Genomic DNA, 20,638 nt, shown 5'->3' with positions numbered 1-20,638 from the left:
TATTTTGCAGCTGTTGTAAAAGGGATTGAGTTCTTCTTGATTTGATTCTCAACGTGGTTGTTGGTTATAACAGTGCTACTAATCTGTGTACATTGATTTTGTATTCTGAGACCTTACTGTATTTGTTTATCAGATAAGGAGCTTTTTGGATGAATCTTTAGGACAATTTTTCCTTTTTTAAACTTTTTTTTACTTTATGAAATCTTACTAACATGTTTTAAGGGACAAACTCAGATGAGTAGGCTACAGTAAATAACTCTTATTTTGGAGAGTTAAAAACCAACTAAGATACTTCCAGATATTATCTTTAGGGATGCTTCTTATTTTTATTCTGGGACTCCAGGTAATATTCAGCCCCTACAGCTACCACAAATGCAGCAAATCCTCATTTGAAAGCTTTTAATAAGGCACCAACAAAGGAAACAGTGTTTGCAAAGCCACCCATGTATTTCCAACTTCATTGCAGCCCCATGGACACCTTAGCCCTTATGCAGCCAGCTTCTTCTGGACAGTTTCTAATGGTGTCCCTTCTATTTTCCATTGTTTATAATCTGGAAGTCCCATTTTACTCTGTTCATGTTCATGTCCATGTCGATTGTACACGTCTGACAACCATCTGACCTCTCAGGACACTCAACTCAGGATTTTCTAGATATACATTCATATCATTGGCAAACAGTGACAGTTTGACTTCTGCTTTTCCAATTTAGATTTCCTTTATTTTTATGTCTTTTCTGATTGCTCTGGCTAAGACTTCTAGTACTATGTTGAATTGAAGTGGTGAACGTGGGCATTCTTGTATTGTTCCAGTTCTCAGGGGAATGCTTTCAACGTTTCCCCATTCAGTGTGATGTTGGCTGTGGGTTTGTCATAGATGATTTTTATTACTTTGAAGTATTTTTTTTTTTTTTTTTTGAGACAGAGCCTCACTCTGTCACCCAGGCTGGAGTGCAGTGGTGTGATCTTGGCTCACTGTGACCTCCACCTCCCAGGTTCAAGTGATTCTGATGCCTCAGCCTCCTGAGTAGCTGGACTATGGGTGTGCGCCACCACGCCCAGCTTTTTTTTTTTTTCAGATTTTTAGTAGAGACAGGGTTTCACCATGTTGACCAGGCTGTTCTTGAACTCCTGACCACAGACTTCAGGTGATCCACCCGCCTCAGCCTCCCAAACTTCTGGGATTACAGGCGTGAGCCACCATGCCCAGAAAAGTATGTCTCTTCTATGCCAATTTTGTTGATGGTTTTTAATCATGAGAGATGCTGGATTTTATCAAATAATGTCTCCGCATCTATTTAGAAGATCATATAATTTTTAAAAATTCTGTTTATGACATTGCAATTTTCATACAGATTGTACTGCATCTGTAGATGGGGTAGTATAAACATTTTAACAATATTTCTTCTTCCACTCAATAAACATGGGATATCTTTCCATTTATTCATATCTTACTCAATTTCTTCCATCAGTGTGTTGTAGTTTTCAGTGTACAAGCCTTTCACCACCTGGGTTCAATCTATTGCTATATATTTTTTTTTTTTTGGTAGCATGTGAATATGAAATTGGTCTCTTGATCTTTTTTGGATAGTTTATTGTTAGACATGCAGAAAGGCCACTCATTTCTGTGTGTTCATTTTGTATTCTGCAGGATTATTGTATTTGTTTATTAGTTCTAACAGTTTTTTTGGTGGAGTCTGTAAAGTTTTCTATATATAAAATTATATCATCAGCAAGTAGTGACAATTTCACTTCTTTCTTTCTTTTTAAAATGCCTTTTATTTCTTTCTTTTGCCAAATTGTCCTGGAAAGGACTTCCAATACTATGATGAATAGAAGTGGCCAGAGTGAGAATTCTTGTCTTGCTTCAGATCTTAAAAGAAAGGCTTTCAATTTTCCACCATTGAGCATAACATTAGCTGTGGGCTTCCATGTGGTCTTCCTGTGTTCACGTACATTTCTTCTACACCTAATTTGGTGAGCATTTGTAACGATGAAAAGATGTTGAGCTTAGTCAAATGCTCTTTCTTCATCAAAAGAGATGATCATATGAATTTGTCCTTCATTCTGTTAATGTGATGGATCACATGTACTGATTTGCAAATGTTGAACCAACTTTGCATGCCAGGGTTAAATCCCACTTGATAATGATGGATGACTCTTTTAGTGTGTTGTTGAATTCGGTTTGCTATAATAGTATTTTGTTGAGAATTTTTGCATTTATATTCATCAACGTTATTGACCTATAATTTTTTTTTCTTATAATGTCCTTGTTTGGCTTTGGTATCAGGGTAATTCTGACCTTGACGAAAAGAGTTTGTAAATATTTCTTCTTCTTTAAAGTTTTAGAAGAGGTTTGAGAAGGATTGGTATTATTTCTTTTTTAGATGTTTGATATAACTCAGCAGTGAAGCCATCAAGTCTTGAGCTTTACTTTGATGGAAAAGCTTTTATTACTGATGCAATCCCCTTACTTGTTATTGACCTATTCAAATTTTCTATTTTTTTTATAATTCAGCCTTGGTAGGTTGTATATGTCTATAAATTTATCTATTTCTTCTATGTTCTCAAATTTGTTGGCATATAGCTGTTCACAGTAATCTGTTACAATCTTTTGTATTTCTGTGGTAGCAGTTGTAATATCTCTTTCATTTCTGATTTTATTTAAGACATCTCTTTTTTGTTAGGTAATCAAGATAAAAGTTTATCATTTTCGTTTATCTTTTCAAAAAATAACTTTTTCTTTTGTTGATCTTTCATATTGTTTTTCTACACTTTGTTTCATTTAATTCTGCTCTGATCTTTATTTCTTTCCTTCTGCTTTTTGTCTTCTCCTTCTGCAGCTCTTCTTATGTGATGTTTGGTCTCTTGATGATATTCCATAATTCCTGTAGGCTTTCCTTATTATATTTTATTCTTTTGCCTTTTTGTTCCTTTGACTGGATACTGTCAACTGTTCTCTCTTCTAGTTCAGTGGTCCTTTCTACTACTTGAGAGAGTCTGCTATTGAAGCTTTCTATTGAAACTTTATGATTTTCTTTTGGAGGAGTCATGCTTCTCCATTGTTTTTAGTACTCTTTGTGTCCTTACATTGTTGTCTGCACATTTGAGGGGACAACATTTCTGGACTTTATAGGTGTTCTTTGAAGGGATAGTCCTTCATTATTTAGTCTAGCCTGTGCTTCTGTTATGACCAGAGGGTGACAACCTTGGATAGGCAGAGTTTCTTGTAAGTTCAGTAGTTGGCTAAGCTGCTGTCGCTGTTCTGATTGTGAGTGGGGCTGCTTGTTGGGCTGTGCTATCTGGTGAGACCACTGGCTGGGCTCTACTGTCAGACAGAGCTGCTGGCTGGGTATAGTGATGATTTCTGTTGAGGCTGGTCACAACACATGTACCTTAGCTGGGTAATTTTACTACTTGGGCTCTGCAGTTGGGCAGGGATGCTGGCTGGGCTTTGAGGTTAGGTAGAGTTGCTGCTCAGGATAGGCAGCACGGGAAGCTATATTCCTTAAAAATGCACAGTTTTAGATTGCCTCCCTTCAGGGTGGAGCAGTGGGGTGGGCTTTTGGTTGAGTTAAACAGTTGTTAGATATTCCTGGTCAAGCAGTTATATTCCCTATACTTCTATGACATGCACAGAAGTGAGAGTCTCCCTGTCTGAGCAGGGACACTGAGTGAGCTTTTGGCTAAGTAAAGCCACTGCCTGACTTTCTGGGTCAAGCCGTCTAATCATTTTGCTTCTCTGAAATGTGCGAAGGTGGGATTCTCCTTGCTTGGGCAGGGTCACTGAAGTGGGATCTGAAGCTAGGCGTGGAGACTAGCTATCTAGAAATTCAAGCTAGATTGAACTTTCCACCGTGTTTTTTGATGCAACCAGCTCATCTTTGCATATGTGTTGGCTAGTATCTTTGCCATGAGGTTGGCTAGTATCTCTGATCTGGCACCACAGCTGACAGAAGCACAGAGGTACCACCAATACCTGCATGCTGTTCACTATGACCTCTGCCTCCTTTCTTTGTTTTTATCTAACATGCAGTGGTGTAGCCATAATGTTTTCCCTCGTATTCCCTATCCTGTGAGAACAGAGTGATCCTTGGAAGTGTCTCTTGTTCTCTTTCCCTTCTGTAGCAACCTTGGGACCAGGGAAATCCTCTTTGTGGTGTGTCAACTTGAGGGAGTGGGATGGGTGACATGGTTGGAATAAGGGCATTCTTTTTACCCTCCAATTTGGATTTCATTCAGTTTTTCAACCACACCTGTGTCTTAGGATTGTTTTCATGTAGAGGCATTTTCAAAAGATGTTCTGGTCTGTGGGTAGTTGCTAGATGAACTTTCTGTGGCAGCAATGGAGACAAAGATTTTCTGTTCTGCCATCTTGCTGATGTCATCCCCTAGCATGGCTCTCTTGAAATGTTACTCCACATTGTGGCAGTCTGAGTTTACATTAAAGGGGCATTCTACAGCATTGTTAAGGTTTGCAGATACCAACATTTCTGAATCAATTAGATTCATCCACTTTTCACCCTTATTCTTTGACACAGTACATCAATTTCCTTGGTCTGCATCTCCTTATTTTCCTACTGTCATCATGGCACTTGGATATATAATTTAGTTTGTTCTTGCTTGTGGCCTTGAGTTTCTCCTAGCCCCATTTGAAAAGTCCTCCTTGATTTGGAGTGTTTCCATAGGACACTTAGTTTAATGACCCTTCCTAATCTCTAGCTTCTCTCTGTCTACCCATATACCTTTCTGGAGAGTCATAGATAGTATCTACCTCATAAATTTATTGTGAGACTGAAAGGAAATAATATGTATGTCAGTGCTTTATAAACTCTGATTTCTTTATACTTGTAAAGAAATCTTTAGTTTTAAAGTCGTGAATTCCCAAACAAAAAGATTGCAGCAAAAGTAGGGCACAGGAAAAAGAGTAGGTAGGTAGCAAGTTTATCTCTGTCAGTGGTAAGATAAATCAAAAGCATGAAATAGAGTGGCCTTTGGAAGAGTCAGCGCAGCTAGGTTGGGTTGTCCTCATCAGTCCAATAGAGAGCATCACACAACTCATCTTCCTCTCTGCCCCTCCATCTCAAACAATTTGTAGATCCCTCTTCCATTTTCCTCATGCCAGATTTTTTCTTCTTAATTTTTCCCCATGCTAGATATTTTTCCTACCCTTAGTTTAGGACATTTTATCCTTTTATTTCTCTCCTTATATTACTTTCCTGCTTCTTCTGCCTTATGATTTTCTGGTTCTTGCTCTTTATCCTTAAAGTGGGTTTTGTTATGGTTTCTGGGGCAGCTGCTCTAGACGCTTGTAGTACATGTCATACCAGGAGTCAACCTGACCACTTTGACTGCTCAGAGAATATTTTTTGCCATAGTAAAGAGACAAGAAAGAGGAGCTGAAAAGCATGGTGAAGGGAGTGATGCATAAGGAGTCAGGAAGTCTGGATTATACCATGCATATGCTGGGTAAACTTTGGTAAGTCCCCAGCCTCATGGAGGTCTCAGGTTTACCTATTTATACACAGAAGGTGCTAAACTAGATAATGTCTAAGAGCTCTGATGTGCTGGATTCTGAAAATGTCATCTTAACTTGCAACACAGAGAATTATTTTTTGTGTGTGGGGATAGAGGATAGTAGGACTTGAGCTAGTGATTGGACGATTGGAATAAATTAGCTCTCTTGTTTCCTAGCACATTGCATCATGTTTCTATTCTTAGAGTCTCTAATCAATGCCTGAAAATACAGATTGGAGACCCTGCTTCCCAAAATAACTTTCTACTGTGTCAGCATATAGTGTCTGCACACTGAAAATAATTGACTGTATTGTGAGCTGAAAAACTCTGAATAAACTTTTTGTTTCCAAAACATGCAGTTGGCAGGTTTCCTAGGATGTGACGAAAGGGGATAAAGAGCTTCCAGGTTGCTTAGCAAAATGGCCCAGGAGTTTTACAGTCCACTAAGCCCTAGATCAATCAGAATCAAATATCATTGATTCTACCTTCAATTTTATCAAAGATTATGGGACCTTTTTCTCTAAAGCAAACCATTATGTAGCCACTGCAATAAAAATAATTTCCAGAGAATTTGGAATTGCTTTCAGCAAATTAGATTGTGAAATGAAAACAAGTACTTACTGACTTAATTTCTCTAACACATGCTTCATGAACATATTTTGAATGTTATAATAACTTGTGCAAGAGTATATGCAGCAATGACTTATAACTAGGGAGTCTGAGTCAAGGTCTAAGCTAGATGTTTGAATTTGTAGAACTGATTATAATAATCTTTTATGCCCCTGAATTGTTTTCACTTGCATAGCTAAATCAGAAATTTTGACATCTTTCCAAATCCCAAACTCTCAACCTCCCTGCATCTGTATCAAAACTCCTTTAAATTAACTCTCAACCTCCCTGCATCTGTATCAAAACTCCTTTAAATTTTTCCTGCTATTGTGAAAGTAGCACTTGATAACTATCTAAGACTAACCCCTCAACTGCGTTTTGGATTTCATATCCTCTCACCCTGTTGAAGAAATCACTCCTGCAATAAACGTTTCCTTCTCTCTTGTATATCAAACATTCCTCCCTTTCTACTATGTCATTTCCATCAGAAATGAAAATAGAAAAAGGACAAACAATTTTTAAAAAAACTAAGTATCTTTTCTATTATTAGAAGCAAAAATAAAAATGTATTTTACTCTATATCACCCTCCAGCTACAGCCCAATTTCTCAGTTGCCTTTTGCAAAAAAGCAATACTTTTCAAAGATGCCTTTTTTATCTAAAATCTTTCAATTCCCCTTTAAAAGTCCCACTCCATTCTTCTTAAAACATTTTTAATTTATTTTGCTTCCAAGATGCCACTTTCTTCTGTTTATTTCCTATATTACTGGGCACACTGTTTCAGGCTTCTTTCACTGTCTGCTTGCTTCTTCTCTGCATGATCTCTAAATACTGGAGTATCTGCAATCTGCCCCAACCCTCTACCAACCTACATTCTTACCTAACCAATCTCAATCTATTCCATAGCTCTACACATGCCCCAAGTGCAGATCTCTCTCTTCAGTTTTAGACATATATGAAACTGCCTAATCAATATCTCTACTTGAATGTTCAGTAGGCATCTGTATTAGTCTGTTTTCATGCTGCTGATAAAGACATACCGGAGACTGGGAAGAAAAAGAGGTTTAATTGGACTTACGGTTCCACATGGCTGGGAGGTCTCAGAATGATCACAGGAGGAGAAAGGCACTTCTTACATGGTGGCGGCAAGGGAAAATGAGGGGGATGCAAAAGCAGACACCCCTGATAAAATTATCAGATTTCATGAGACTTATGCACTAACACGAGAACAGTATGGGGGAAACTGCCCCCATGATTCAAATTATCTCCCAGTGGGTCCCTCCCATAACATGTGGGAATTATGGGAGTACAATTCAAAATGAGATTTGGATGGGGACACAGAGCCAAACCTATCAGCATCTCAATCCTAAAATTTGTAAACAGGACTCTTAATCCACGCCTACCTCACAGGCAACCTGGTCCTCCACAGACTTTTTCTTTACAGTATCATCCACCCATCTTCTCAGTTCAAATACCTAGTTGTGTCCTCATCTCTTCTAACTCCCCCAATGCCCACATCCAATCTATCAGTAAATCCAGGAGGTTCTACCTCCAAAATATTTCCTGAATTCAACCTCTTACTCTATACTACAAACCTAGTTTCGATCACAAACCTAGTTTCTGTTCTATACTACAAACCTAGTTTCGATCACAATCATCTCTCTCCTGAACTCTTGCAATACCTTCTGAATTGATCTACCTGCTTATTCCCTTGCCCTTTTTTGGCCAATTTGCCACAAAGCAGACAGGATGATCCTTTCAGAAGTTAGTCAGATCATGTCATTCTCCTGCACAAAACACTACTTTGTGTTTTCATTACCCTTAGAATAAAATCTAGACTCCTTATCATGGCCTTGAATATGCTATAGGATCTGGCCTCTGGCCACCATTTTTATCTCATCTTCCACCCCTTGTCTACTGCCCTTGGGCTACATCATATTATTTTTCCTGAAATATGCTAAGCTTGTGGCTATACTAAGACTTTTGCACTAGTTCTCTTTCATATTTGTCATCTATTTTTATCATTATTAAACCCAATGTGTGTGGAGGTAGAACTGTAATTTGCATGTGAGATTTGATGAGATCAATCTACAGACTTTGCAGCTGCAGTACAAAAGATGCACACAGTGAGACTTGGAAAGAAAATCAAATATATTAAACTGCTAATTCACTCAAAAATAATCCCCTAATATTCTTTTATGAAGAGAAGTTTGTTGAATTATATGTCACTCTTAGTTCTCTATCATATAATTACTTTTGAAAAGAATTTTGTACTGTAATTAAAAACATGGTAAAATCATAATATTTATAAAAATAATTTTCCTGCCATTATGACACTTAGATTGGTTTTTATTCAGTAGAAATACTGTAATATAATTGACCTTGTGTGCAATCCTTGATTTCCTTAAATTAAAAAGAGAATATAAGATGAAAAAAGTAAATATTATAAGGAAGTAGAACATTTCTATAATTTTTAGAAATTTGCATTTTATAAAGCTTTTTGTTGAATATTTCTGGGTTAGGATTGATAGACATAAAACCTGATTTGATTGCTTTGCAAAATCCATTTACTGAGAATAACTCTTTTTTTGTTATCAGAATTGATTAAATCTAGCTATTCATTTGGGATGACACAATTAGACAAAGAATGAGCCTGTCTGTGCGACTAAATTGGGACCACCACAATCAATGCATCCAGTGACCTTTCTTAATTCTTTTACCCTGAACAATAACCTGAATTGAATTTTAGAAAGAACTTATAATCTCGAGACCAGTTGTTTTTAAAGTGTCCTTTAAGAAAGCTACAATATCAGTCAAGATTAGTTCCTCTAGCATTATGCTGCTGCAATATGCAATCAGTCAACTATCTTGTGATGAGATTTAGCCAAGAGAATTTGCAGGACTATACTTAGGATCTGCAATGAAAAATTGATTCATTAGCATATGAGCCATACATTATTGATTTTTGCTTAGGAAAAAAATCATCAGTTTTAAAATCAGTTTATTTGAGTAGTCTAAATATAATTTCCTTTTCTGAATGAAGGAAAATTTCCAAGAGTATTTATACATCTCCTGTCCTTTTAAATGTTCTTCACATACTAAGACATATTATCTGTTACCCACCTAATTTTGTCATAATGAAAACTATTATTACAAAGAAACTTTTTAAAAACATATTATTTTTTATGTGGATGAAGGCAAATGTGCACCCTGAGACACATTTTTTGAAATGTGTTTCTGGCTTTTGGGGTTGGCATGGGTATTCTGAAAAACAAGTCTTTTCTACTGATTATCATCAAGGTGTAGGCTTGGTAGGTTTAGATCCTGCTAAAAGTGTGTTCCAGTACTGGGAAGTTGACGTTGGAGTAAAAGGAACACAAACTCTTAATAAGTTACATACATTTTCTTCCACAAGCAACTCTTGCAACAAGAATTTATGAAGTGACGCTAGTCTTGAGAGAGTAAGAATGGAATGAAAATAAGTCAAATAGAGTGTGAGCTTAAAGAAAAGCTGAAACCATATCATGGTGTATCCAACTCAAAAAGTGTTATGGGATTAAGGAACATATTCTTGTCAGTACAGTTCTCTTTTAACAATATTTTGAAAATAACAGAATTTCAGTTATTTAAAATATACTTTGTTGCAATGCTTAGTTCTCTTACAATAAGACAACACTACATACCTATTAAAATGACTTTTTAAAATTTTACTTAAGTTCCAGGATACATGTGCAGAATGTGTAGGTTTGTTATACACACACACACACACACATATACATATATATATATATGCCATTGTGGTTTGCTGCACCTATTGACCCATTGTCTAAGTTCCCTCCCCTCGCCCCACACCCCCAATAGACCCTGGTGTTTGTTGCTACCCCTCCATGTCCATGTGTTCTCACTGTTCAACTCCCACTTATGAGTGAGAACATGCGATGTTTGGTTTTCTGTTCCTGTGTTAGTTTGCTGAGAATGATGGCTTCCAGCTTCATCCATGTTCCTGAAAAGGACATGATCTCATTCCTTTTTCTGGTTGCGTAGTATTCCATTATGCGCATGTACCATATTTTCTTTATCCAGTCTATCACTGATGGGCATTTGGGTTGGTTCTATGACTTTGCTATTGTAAATAGTGCTGCAATAAACATATATGTGCATGTGTCTTTATAGTAGAATGATTTATATTTCTTTGGGGATATACCCAGAAATGGGATTGCTGGGTCAAATGGTATATCTGGTTCCAGATCCTTGAGGAATCACCAGACCGTCTTCCACAAAGGTTGAACTAATACGACATTCCCACCAACAGTGTAAAAGTGTTCCTATTTCTCCACAGCCTTGCCAGCATCTATTGTTTCTTGGCTTTTTAATAATCACCATTTTGACTGGCATGAGATGTTATCTCATTGTGGTTTTGATTTGCATTTCTCTAATGATCAGTGATGTTGAGCTGTTTTTTATATGTTTGTAGGCTGAGTAAATGTGTTCTTTTGAGAAGTGTCTGTACATATCCTTTGCCCACTTTTTGATGGGGTTGTTTGTTTTATTCTTGTAAATTAGTCTAAGTTCCTTATAAATTCTGAATATTAGGTCTTTGTCAGATGGGTAGATTGCAAAAATTTTCTCCCATTATGTAGGTTGCCTGTTCACTCTGATGATAGTTCCTTTTGTTGTGCAGAAGCTCTTTCATTTAATTAGATCCCACTCATCAGTTTTGGATTTTGTTGCAATTGCTTTTGGCATTTTCTTCATGAAGTCATTGCCCATGCCTATGTCCTGAATGTCTATTGCCTAGGTTTTCTTCTAGGGTTTTTATGGTTTTGGGTTTTACATTTAAGCCTTTAATCCATTTTGAGTTAATTTTTGTATGAGGTGTAAAAAGGGGGTCCAGTTTCGGTTTTCTGCATATGGCTAACCAGTTTTCCTGGCACTATTGATTGAATAGGATATCCTTTCCCCATTGCTAGTTTTTGTCAGGTCTGTTGAAGATCAGATGGTTGTAGATGTGTGGCATTATTTCTGAGGGCTCTATTCTGTTCCATTGGTCTATATGTCTGTTTTGGTACCAGGACCATGCTGTTTTGGTGACTGTAACCTTGTAGTACAGTTTGAAGTCATGTAGTGTGATGCCTCCAGCTTTGTTCTTTTTGCTTAGGATTGTCTTGGCTATACAGGGTCCTCTTTGATTCCATATGAAATGTAAAGTAGTTTTTTATAATTCTGTGAAGAATGTCAATGGTAGTTTGATGGGATTGGCATTGAATCTATAAATTACTTTGGGCAGTATGGCCATTTTCACAATATTGATTCTTCCTATCCATGAAGATGGAATGTTTTTCCATTTGTTTGACTCCTCTCTTATTTCCTTGAGCAGTGGTTCGTAGTGCTTCTTGAAGAGGTCCTTTACATTCCTTGTTAGCTGTATTCCTAGGTATTTTATTGTCTTTGTACCAGTTGTGAATGGGAGTTCGTTCATGATTTGTCTCTCTGCTTGTCTATTGCTGGTGTAAAGGAATGATTTTTGAACATTGATTTTGTATCCTGAGACTTTGCTAAAGTTACCTATCAACTTAAGGAGTTTTGGGGCTGATATGATGGGGTTTTCTAAAGGTAAAATCATGTCACCTGCAAAGAGAGACAATTTTACTTCCTCTCTTCCTATTTGAATACCCTTTATTTCTTTCTCCTGCCTGTTTGCCCTGGCCAGAATGTCCAATACTATGTTGAATAGGAGTGGTGAGAGGGGGCATCCTTGTCTTGTATGGGTTTTCAAAGGGAATGCTTCCAGCTTTTGTCCATTCAATATGATATTGGCTGTGGGTTTGTCATAAATAACTCTTCTTATTTTGAGATATGTTCCATCAATGCCAGTTTATTGAGAGTTTGAAACATACCCCATTTAACTTATGCCCATCTATCTTAAAGTCATATAGCACTATAGCATATATATATGTATGCCATATATAGATATAGTGTTATGTAAGATCCTTACAATGGTGTACTTCCAGTTATCTCCTCAAATCCCTTGTCTTTGTCATGCATTTTAAATCTACATATGTTAAATCCCAAGGTATATCATTTTTACTTGCTATAGTCAATTATTTTTAAAATAAATTTAACTTTTTTCAATGAGGAAAGAATTCTGAATATCTTTGCACATATTTATTATTTCTGTTGCTCTAATCTTTTTATGTTGATCCAGAGTTTTCTGTGGTATCCTTGTGTTCTCACTTGAAGAACTTTCTTTCACATATTTAGTATTACATATTTGCTGGATAAATTCAGTTTTGTCTGAGAAATCTTATTTGTCTTGATGTTAAAAGGATTTTCTTTCTGTATATTGAATTCTAGGTTGCACTTTTGTATCAGTAATTTATAGATGTCATATCATCTCCTGGCTTGCATAGTTTCTGAAGAGAAGTGAATGTTTATTTTTACCTTCCTTCCTTTGTATGCAAGCTATTATTTTCCCCCCTTTGGCTGCTTTATAATTTTTCTCTATCATTGGTTTTCAACTATTTTATTACAACGTATCTTGATGTGTTTTGTTGTAGCTATTACTGTTTATAGTTTTTTATGTTTGTTAAACTTTGTGGGTCTATGGTTTTATAGTTTTCATGAAATTAAGAAAAATAAATCAAATTCTTCAAATATCTTTTCTGTCTTCTCTAAGTGCATTTAATATAATGACATATATGTTAAACCTGCTTTATATTGTACTGCAGATTTCTAAGATTCTGATTTTTTAAGTCCTTTTTCTTTCTCAAGTGCAGTTTGGAGAGTCATCTATTGTTGCATCTTCGCCTTTTATTCTGCAGTAACTAAACTGCTTTTAAGCTCATCTTGTAAATATTTTGTTTTAGATACTGTATTCTTCATCTCTACAACTTCTTTTTGTTTCCAGTTTAAACCTCTCATTTATCTCTTCATGGCGTGCATGAGTTCCTTCAAATATTTGAAAATATATATATATAAATTATTTAAAAGTTTTTGTTTTCTAATACAGTAATTTTTGTCACTTCTGAACATTTCCATTGGCTGATTTCTCTCCTGCTTATGTATTTCTTCTTTTACTGCTTTGCATGGCTAAGAATATTTGATTGAATACTGAACATTTTATATGGCTAAATATCAGAATCCCACTGTGTATCTTGAAGAAATGTTGAACTTAGTTTTGTCAGTCAGTTAAATAACTTTCAAATCAATTTTGTTAGGGTGGATCTAAAGTATCCTTTACTTTAAGTCTAGTTTCACCTCTACTAAAATGTGATTTTCCGGAAGTTGCCTGAATGCTCCAGTTTTCTAACAAAGTATCTCCACTTGGTCAGAATTTGAAAGGCCTCCATGTTGTATGCTGTAGGAATAGTTCAGTTTACAGCTCTCCATAAGTGCTTTGCCTAGCATCATGACGTTACAGCTTACACACGCACATTTTAGTATTCAGCAACCTTCTCAGCAAAACTTCTGTGAAGATTTCTCAAACTCATTCTCTCTGTAGCTCAACAACCTTGTCTCCTGAACCATTTCCCATAAATTCCATATGCATCTGCTTCTTCAAACTTTAATATCTGTATTTCCAACTGACAAAGATTGTTATGTGTTGCTTCTTGTCTTCCACTGTGTGCCACAGTCTGGAAGTACCTGTGATATGATTTGGCTATGTCCGCCCCCCAATTCTCATCATGAATTGTAACTCCCAGAATTACCATATGTCATGGGAGGAACTTGGTGGCAGATGATTAAATTATGGGGATGGTCTTTCCTGTGCTGTTCTCATGATAGTTAATGAGTCTCACAAAGTCTGATGGTTCTAAAAATGGGAGTTTCCCTGCACAAGCTCTCTTTTTGCCTGCCACCATCCACATAAGATGTGAGTTGCTCCTCCTTGCCTTCCAGCATGATTATGAGGTCTCTCCAGCCATGTGGAACTGTAAGTCCATTACATCTCTTTCTTTTGTAAACCGCCCAGTCTTGGGTACGTATTTATCAGCAGTATGAAAACAGATTAATACAGTAAATTGGTACCCAAAGAGTGGGGCATTGCTGAAAAGATATCTGAAAACATGGAAGCGACTTTGGAAATAGGTAACAGGCAGAGGCTGGAACAGTTTGTAGGGCTCAGAAGACAGGAAAATGTGGGAAAGTTTGCAACTCCCTGGAGACTTGTTGAATGGCTTTGACCAAAATGTTGATAATGATATGGACAATGAAATCCAGGCTGAGGTGGTCTCAGATGGAGATGAGGAACTTGTTGAGAACTGGAGCAAAGGTGACTCTTGTTATGTTTTAGCAAAAAGACTGGTGGCGTTTTGCCCCTGCCCTAGTGATTTGTGGAATTTTGAACTTGGGAGAGACAGTTTAGGGTATCTGGCAGATGAAATTTCTGAGCAGCAAAGCATTCAAGAGGTGACATGGATGCTGTTAAAGGCATTCAGTTTTAAAAGGGAAACAGACCATAAATCTTTGGAAAATTTGCAACCTGACAATGCAATAGAAAAAAAATCCCATTTCCTAAGGAGAAATTTGAGCCGGCTGCAGTAATTTGCATAAGTAATGAGGAGGCAAGTGGTAATCCCCAAAACAATGGGGAAAATGTCTCCAGGGCATGTCAGGACCTTTGCCACAACTTCTCTCATCACAGGCCCAGAAGTATTGGAGGAAGAAGTCATTCTGTGGGCCTGGCCCAGGGTCTCTCTTCTGTATGCAGTCTAGGGATTTGGTGGCCTGTGTCCCAGCTGCTCCAGTCATGACTAAAAGGGGCCAAGGTACAGCTCAGGCTGTTTCTTCAGAGAGTGGAAGTCCTAAACCTTGACAGCTTCCGTGTGGTGTTGAGCCTGCAGGTGCACAGAAGTCAAGATAGGAGGTTTGGAAACTTCCGCCAAGATTTCAGAGAATATATAGAAACATCTGGATGCCCAGGGAGAAGTTTGCTGCAGGGGTGGGGCCCTCATAGAGAACCTCTGCTAGGGTAGTGCAGAAGAAAAATGTAGAGTTGAAGCCCTCACACAGAGTCCCTACTCAGGCACTGCCTAGTGGAGCTGTGAGAAGAGGGTCACTGTCCTCCATACCCCAGAATGGTAGGTCCACTGACAGCTTGCATCATGTGCCTGGAAAAGCCACAGAGACTCAGCACCAGCCTGTGAAAGAAGTCAGGAGGGGGGATATACCCTGCAAAGCCACAGGGGCAGATCTGCCAAAGGCTGTGGAAGCCCACCTTTTGCATCGGTGCATCCTGAATATGAGATATGGAGTCAAAGGAAATCATTTTGAAGCTTTAAGATTGGACTGCCCTCCTGGATTTCAGACTTGCATGCGGCTTCTAGCCCCTTTGTTTTGGCCATTTTTTTCCCCCATTAGGAATGGTTGTATTTACCCAATACCTGCACTCTCATTGTATCTAGGAAGTAACTAACTTGCTTTTGATTTTACAGGCTCACAGGCAGAAATAACTTGCCTTGCCTCAGATGAGACTTCGGACTGTGGACTTTTGAGTTAATGCTGAAATGATTTAAGACTTTGGGGGACTGTTGGGAAGGTATGATTGGTTTTGAAATGTTAGGACATGAGATTTGGGAGGGGCCAGGGGCAGAATGATACGGTTTGGCTGTGTCCCCACCCAAATCTCATCTTGAATTGTAACTCCCAGAATTCCCATCTGTCATGGGAGGAACCAAGTGGGAGATGATTAAATTATGGGGGCAGGTCTTTCCTCCACTGTCATTGTGATAGTGAATGAGTCTCACAAGATCTGATGGTTTTAAAAACAGGCGTTTCCCTGCACAAGCTCTCTTTTTGCCTGCCGCCATCCTCATAAGATGTGACTTGCTACTCCTTGCCCTCTGCCATGATTGTGAGGCCTCCTCCGCCATGTGGAACTGTTAAGTCCTTTAAATCTCTTTCTTTTGTAAATTGCCCAGTCTCCAGTATGTCTTTATCAGCAGCATGAAATTGGACTAATACAACCTCCGAACAGAATGTTGAGGCAATTGTATACCTCACCACATTTATTTATCTTATGTCCTGGGTCAAAGTCCTCTATTGTCTATTATCTAATATCTGAAACAGCTGTTTGATATTTCATCTTTTTTTTTTTTTTTTCAGTTTTCTTGTTGTTTATGGCTGGGTGGCAAATCTGAAATCAGTCATTTCACCAGGGCTGGAAGGTGAAGTTTAATACTGACATTTTAAAACAATTTTTATATTTCTTTTATTCTTATTTTTTCTGATTATAAAAATAAATATGCTCGCATAGGAAAAGTACAGATGAATACAGAAAAGAAATCTAAATCACCCAAAGATAACTGAAATATAATTTTAATCCTTGTCTAATTTATTTCTATATCTGAACCTAGGGTAGTCAGATTACATGCAGAGCTGTTTTACTCTCTGTTTGTTAATCCTGCAATCGGCTACCCAGCTGCCTACCAGAGACATATGTTTTTAAAACAATGAAGGAATTTTTCTGAAGGAATTGTCTCCTTGTGGTCACTATTCCCATGACAAATGAGGGAGGGATTGTGGGAGAGAACTGTTGTCAGGGGCAACCTGTCCTACTGTTCCTGTGTTTTTTTGAAAGCTCTTCTATTCCCTGTCATTTCTCTTGTATGGAATTGCTCACTGATTTTTATCTCAGAATCTGGAGATGTAGTGTATTCAATAATAGATTGTAAAAGAAGTATATCCTCTGTCACCTCTGTATTTCTGCAGGAATTAAGAAGTAGAATAGAATTATTCAATAATATATATCAAATTGCATGAAGGCATTATGCTCCCTTAAAAGAGAAAACTGTAGTTTCTTCAGATAACTTGTATCAGTGGTTCCTAAATATGGGTACAGATACTATCCACTAAAGAAGTAAATTTCTGCTCCCTACGCTCATCCCTTGCCTGAAAGATTCTGAGCAAGATACAAACATCTCTCAAATGTATTACATTCAATTGAAATTAATTTTAAGACTTGAAGATCAAGGTCACATTTAGTGTAATTTTCAAAGAAAGTTATCAAACTGAATGGGGTGACAATAGCAATATTTAGACTGTCATAGGTGACTATATAAACCAGATCAACACTTTGAGAGGCAAGTTTAACAGTGGGGTTTTATATAAATTTGGTGAAGATTTTGAAGCTGCCAGTACAAAATGTGAGGTCTTAAAGTATATATACCAGACAGCAAATAATATTCTTTATCCGAAATTAATTATGAATAAATGCTCAGGATCAAATGTAAATTTTTCCCACAATACCTAATGTATAGGAATTGTGCTTCTTTGTTTTTTGAAATCAAATCAAATGTGGCTCCAAGACCTCTACTTGTCAAATATGGTGAATAGTCCATTGAATCTCTATTTTTGTTCATGTCTTTCTCCTCATTTGGCTGTACCAGGATTGAATAGCACAGGGCAGTAGATTAGAGGTCTTTCTAGTCATCATTCCATAGTCACTGCTGAGGATGTTGTCTAAACTTAAATGCTCTTAAAGGTATGTGGTGCTACTGGTGCTATAGTTCCTCTAAGTCAGAATGATCTGAAGGACCCTTAGCATTTAACGTGGTCTTTGGTGTCATCCAGGCAGGTATACTCATTTCAATACACCAACACCTGTAGGATGCTTCACGGGATTTGGGCATAAGTCTCAACCACTTTGCCAACTCACCTTTCTCCTCTCCACTCCTAAAAGATTCACCTTTCAGGCTGGGCATGGTGGCTCACACCTGTAATCCCAGCACTTTGGGAGGCCGAGGTGGGCAGATCACCAGAGATTGGGAGTTCAAGACCAGCCTGATCAACATGGAGAAACCCCGTCTCTATTAAAATACAAAATTAGCCGGGTGTGGTGGCGCATGCCTGTATTCCCAGCTACTTGGGAGGCTGAGGTGAGGGAATCGCTTGAACCCGGGAGGCAGAGGTTGCGGTGAGCCGAGATGGTGCCATTGCACTCCAGCTTGGGCAACAAGAGTAAAATTCCATCTCAAAAACAAAACGAAAAAAAGATTCACCTTTCCCTGTCAGTCTCCTGTTAAACCATGTCTCTCTGCTACCTCTAAAGAAAGAAAAAGAAAGACCCAGTTTCCATCTGGGATCACCCAGATTATTTGCTCTCAGTGGGACCTAGACCTTTGAAAGTATGTGTCATTATGCTTATGTGTCATTAATATGTGTCATTATTATGCAAATACCATAATAAATGTATTTGCTGTTACACTGTCATTCATTTATTTAATATTTACTAGATATGTCCGTTATGCTAGGCACTGTGTTACAAAATGCCTGCCCTGATGTTTATAAGGGCTGCCATTTGCTCAATAAACTCTCTTCCAATTTTAGAACATCAGAGAGATAATTTTGTAACTACACCAGCTTTCTTTAATACCTCTGCTCTACCCCTGCTATTATGATTATTTATAATTACAGTATTGGCCTGTTCAATAGTAGCTTCAGAATTGCTATAACATGGGCTTAAGTCGAGGACTGCTAGAGCATTTTCAATCTCAGGACTTTTACTAAGACTGCAGATGTGTTTAGGGTGGTTTGGGAAGTGGCTGATAGAGAAGGGCAGAGGTAAAATCTATTTATCATTCATCGCTTAATGATGCCACTGCTTTATCAAACTTCTTGAGTCACTTTTTTTTCCTGATTCTAAAACCATCAAATTACACTCATGTCTTTTTTTCTGTCAGAAATAAAATGAATCTAAACAATATGGCACTTCCCAAAGTGTATCATTAATACACTTCATTCCATTGTATGTCAATGGCTATTTATATACTTTAAGAATATTGTGAAGCTAAGTAAGTTAGGAAACATCAAGTTAAATGAAGGTAAGAAAAAAAAAAAGAAGGTAAGGTTCTCGGAGCCTTTAGTACACATAAGTTCATCATGTGTATTTTGAATCATCAAGAGGAGAAAACAGTATGAGTAGTCTCACTCTCATATTTTGTGTGTGTGGTTCGTTGCTGTTGTTGTTGAGACGGAGTCTCACTCTGTTGCCCAGGCTGTAGTGCAGTGGTGTGATCTCGGCTCACCACAACCTCCACCTCCCAAGTTCAAGCAATTCTCCTGCCTCAGTCTCCCAAGTAGCTGGGATTACAGGTGTGTGCCACCACGCCTGGCTAATTTTGTATTTTTAGCAGAGACAGGGTTTCACCATGTTGGTTACGTTAGTCTCAAACTCCTGACCTCAGGTGATCCGCCCACCTAGGCCTCCCAAAGTGCTGGGATTACAGGTGTGAGCCACCACGTCTGGCCTCACTTTCATATTTGATCGCAGAACTCTTTGTGCAAGGAGCATCTCTTAGGGCTTCTATTTCATAAAACTTTCTTTGGGAAACTCTGGTCATGGATGTATTAATTATTAGTATTAGTGTTCTATTCTTGACTTGAATGAGCCAGAGAGAACATGGAGTTTTTCTCTGCTGGTTTGTGGATTTCCCCAAGCCCTCTATTTCATTCAGAATTCGGTCCAGAATAGTAGCAAGTCCCCTAGCTGCACCTAGATCTGTTTTGGAGGTGAATTTCTTAGCACAGCAAGTCACAACCTTGTTAGATATTCTGATCTTTGCTGAATTGCACTTCCAACTGTTTTCCAGAAAAGTGAAAGGTTATATCTGAAATAAATTTAATTTCTGGGTAAGTTTTGGAATCTGGGCCAGGAAGGCATCATCTGCATCTGCCAGCTGGTCTGTGCTAAACCTTATTCCAGTGTTTCCTAAACTCCAGCTATCAATTCATGTAGCAGAATCACGAAAATATTTCGCAGAACAAATCACGTGCAGAGAAAATGCAAGCCTTTTATTTTCTCTGTATCTAGCTTGGCCTTTCTCTAAAGCTCTCTCCCCACTTTCTGATGGGGAAAATAAGTTTCAGTCTTCTTTGCTTAAACCTCATTGAAATATAATAATTTAAAGAGTCATTTTCAACTAATGCCCAGTCCCTTTAAGAAAAAAAAACTCATCATCTCAGATTTCTCATTCTTTCACATCTCCACTTCAGCTTATTTTAAAAATGATATCTGGGTAAGATGGCATGTGCGTGCGTGCGTGTGTGTGTGTGTGTGTGTGTGTGCATGTGCTATGATTTCACTCTCATATTTTGTGTGTGTGGTATAAGGAGCAGAATATTAGAGTTCTCTGCTCTTGTCACATGGTGATATCTCTGGTCTACCTTGGTGATAACTCTGGCAGCTGCTTGTTCTACTGGTATTTATGTTGAAGGCTACCTACAGCCTGCACCTTGCTCTCTCTTGGCTTGTTCAAAGCCTGAGAATCCTCCCTGGCACGTTCAGTTGGCTAAATATTACTCAGTGTTCCCTGGGTGCAAGGTCTTGAGGTCTCTGTCATGTCCTCTTTCTGCCTCTATTGCCTAGTGTAGTTTGCTCTCACCTCCGTGGTGGTGCGGTTAACTTGTTCTACCATAATGGTTCCCATGGCAGGCCCCTTCAGTGTGCATGCCATATACAAATCGAGCAAAGCTTGGAGACACCTCAGAGCTTCCATTTGCCTGACCACACTGCATGA

The 20,638-nt window shown here is 38.0% G+C and overlaps 1 pseudogene; it reads right to left on the bottom strand.

Moving 5' to 3' along the window:
* Positions 1–307: 307 nt before the first annotated feature.
* Positions 308–17,824, bottom strand: LOC111535576 (annotated as a pseudogene).
* Between the last annotated feature and the right edge of the window lie 2,814 nt (positions 17,825–20,638).

This window comes from Piliocolobus tephrosceles, chromosome 12, assembly GCF_002776525.5.
Source record: "Piliocolobus tephrosceles isolate RC106 chromosome 12, ASM277652v3, whole genome shotgun sequence".
In the NCBI taxonomy this organism is placed as follows: Eukaryota; Metazoa; Chordata; class Mammalia; order Primates; family Cercopithecidae; genus Piliocolobus; species Piliocolobus tephrosceles.
The sequence above is the reverse complement of the archived record's forward strand: the minus strand, read 5'-3'. Positions and strand labels throughout refer to the sequence as shown.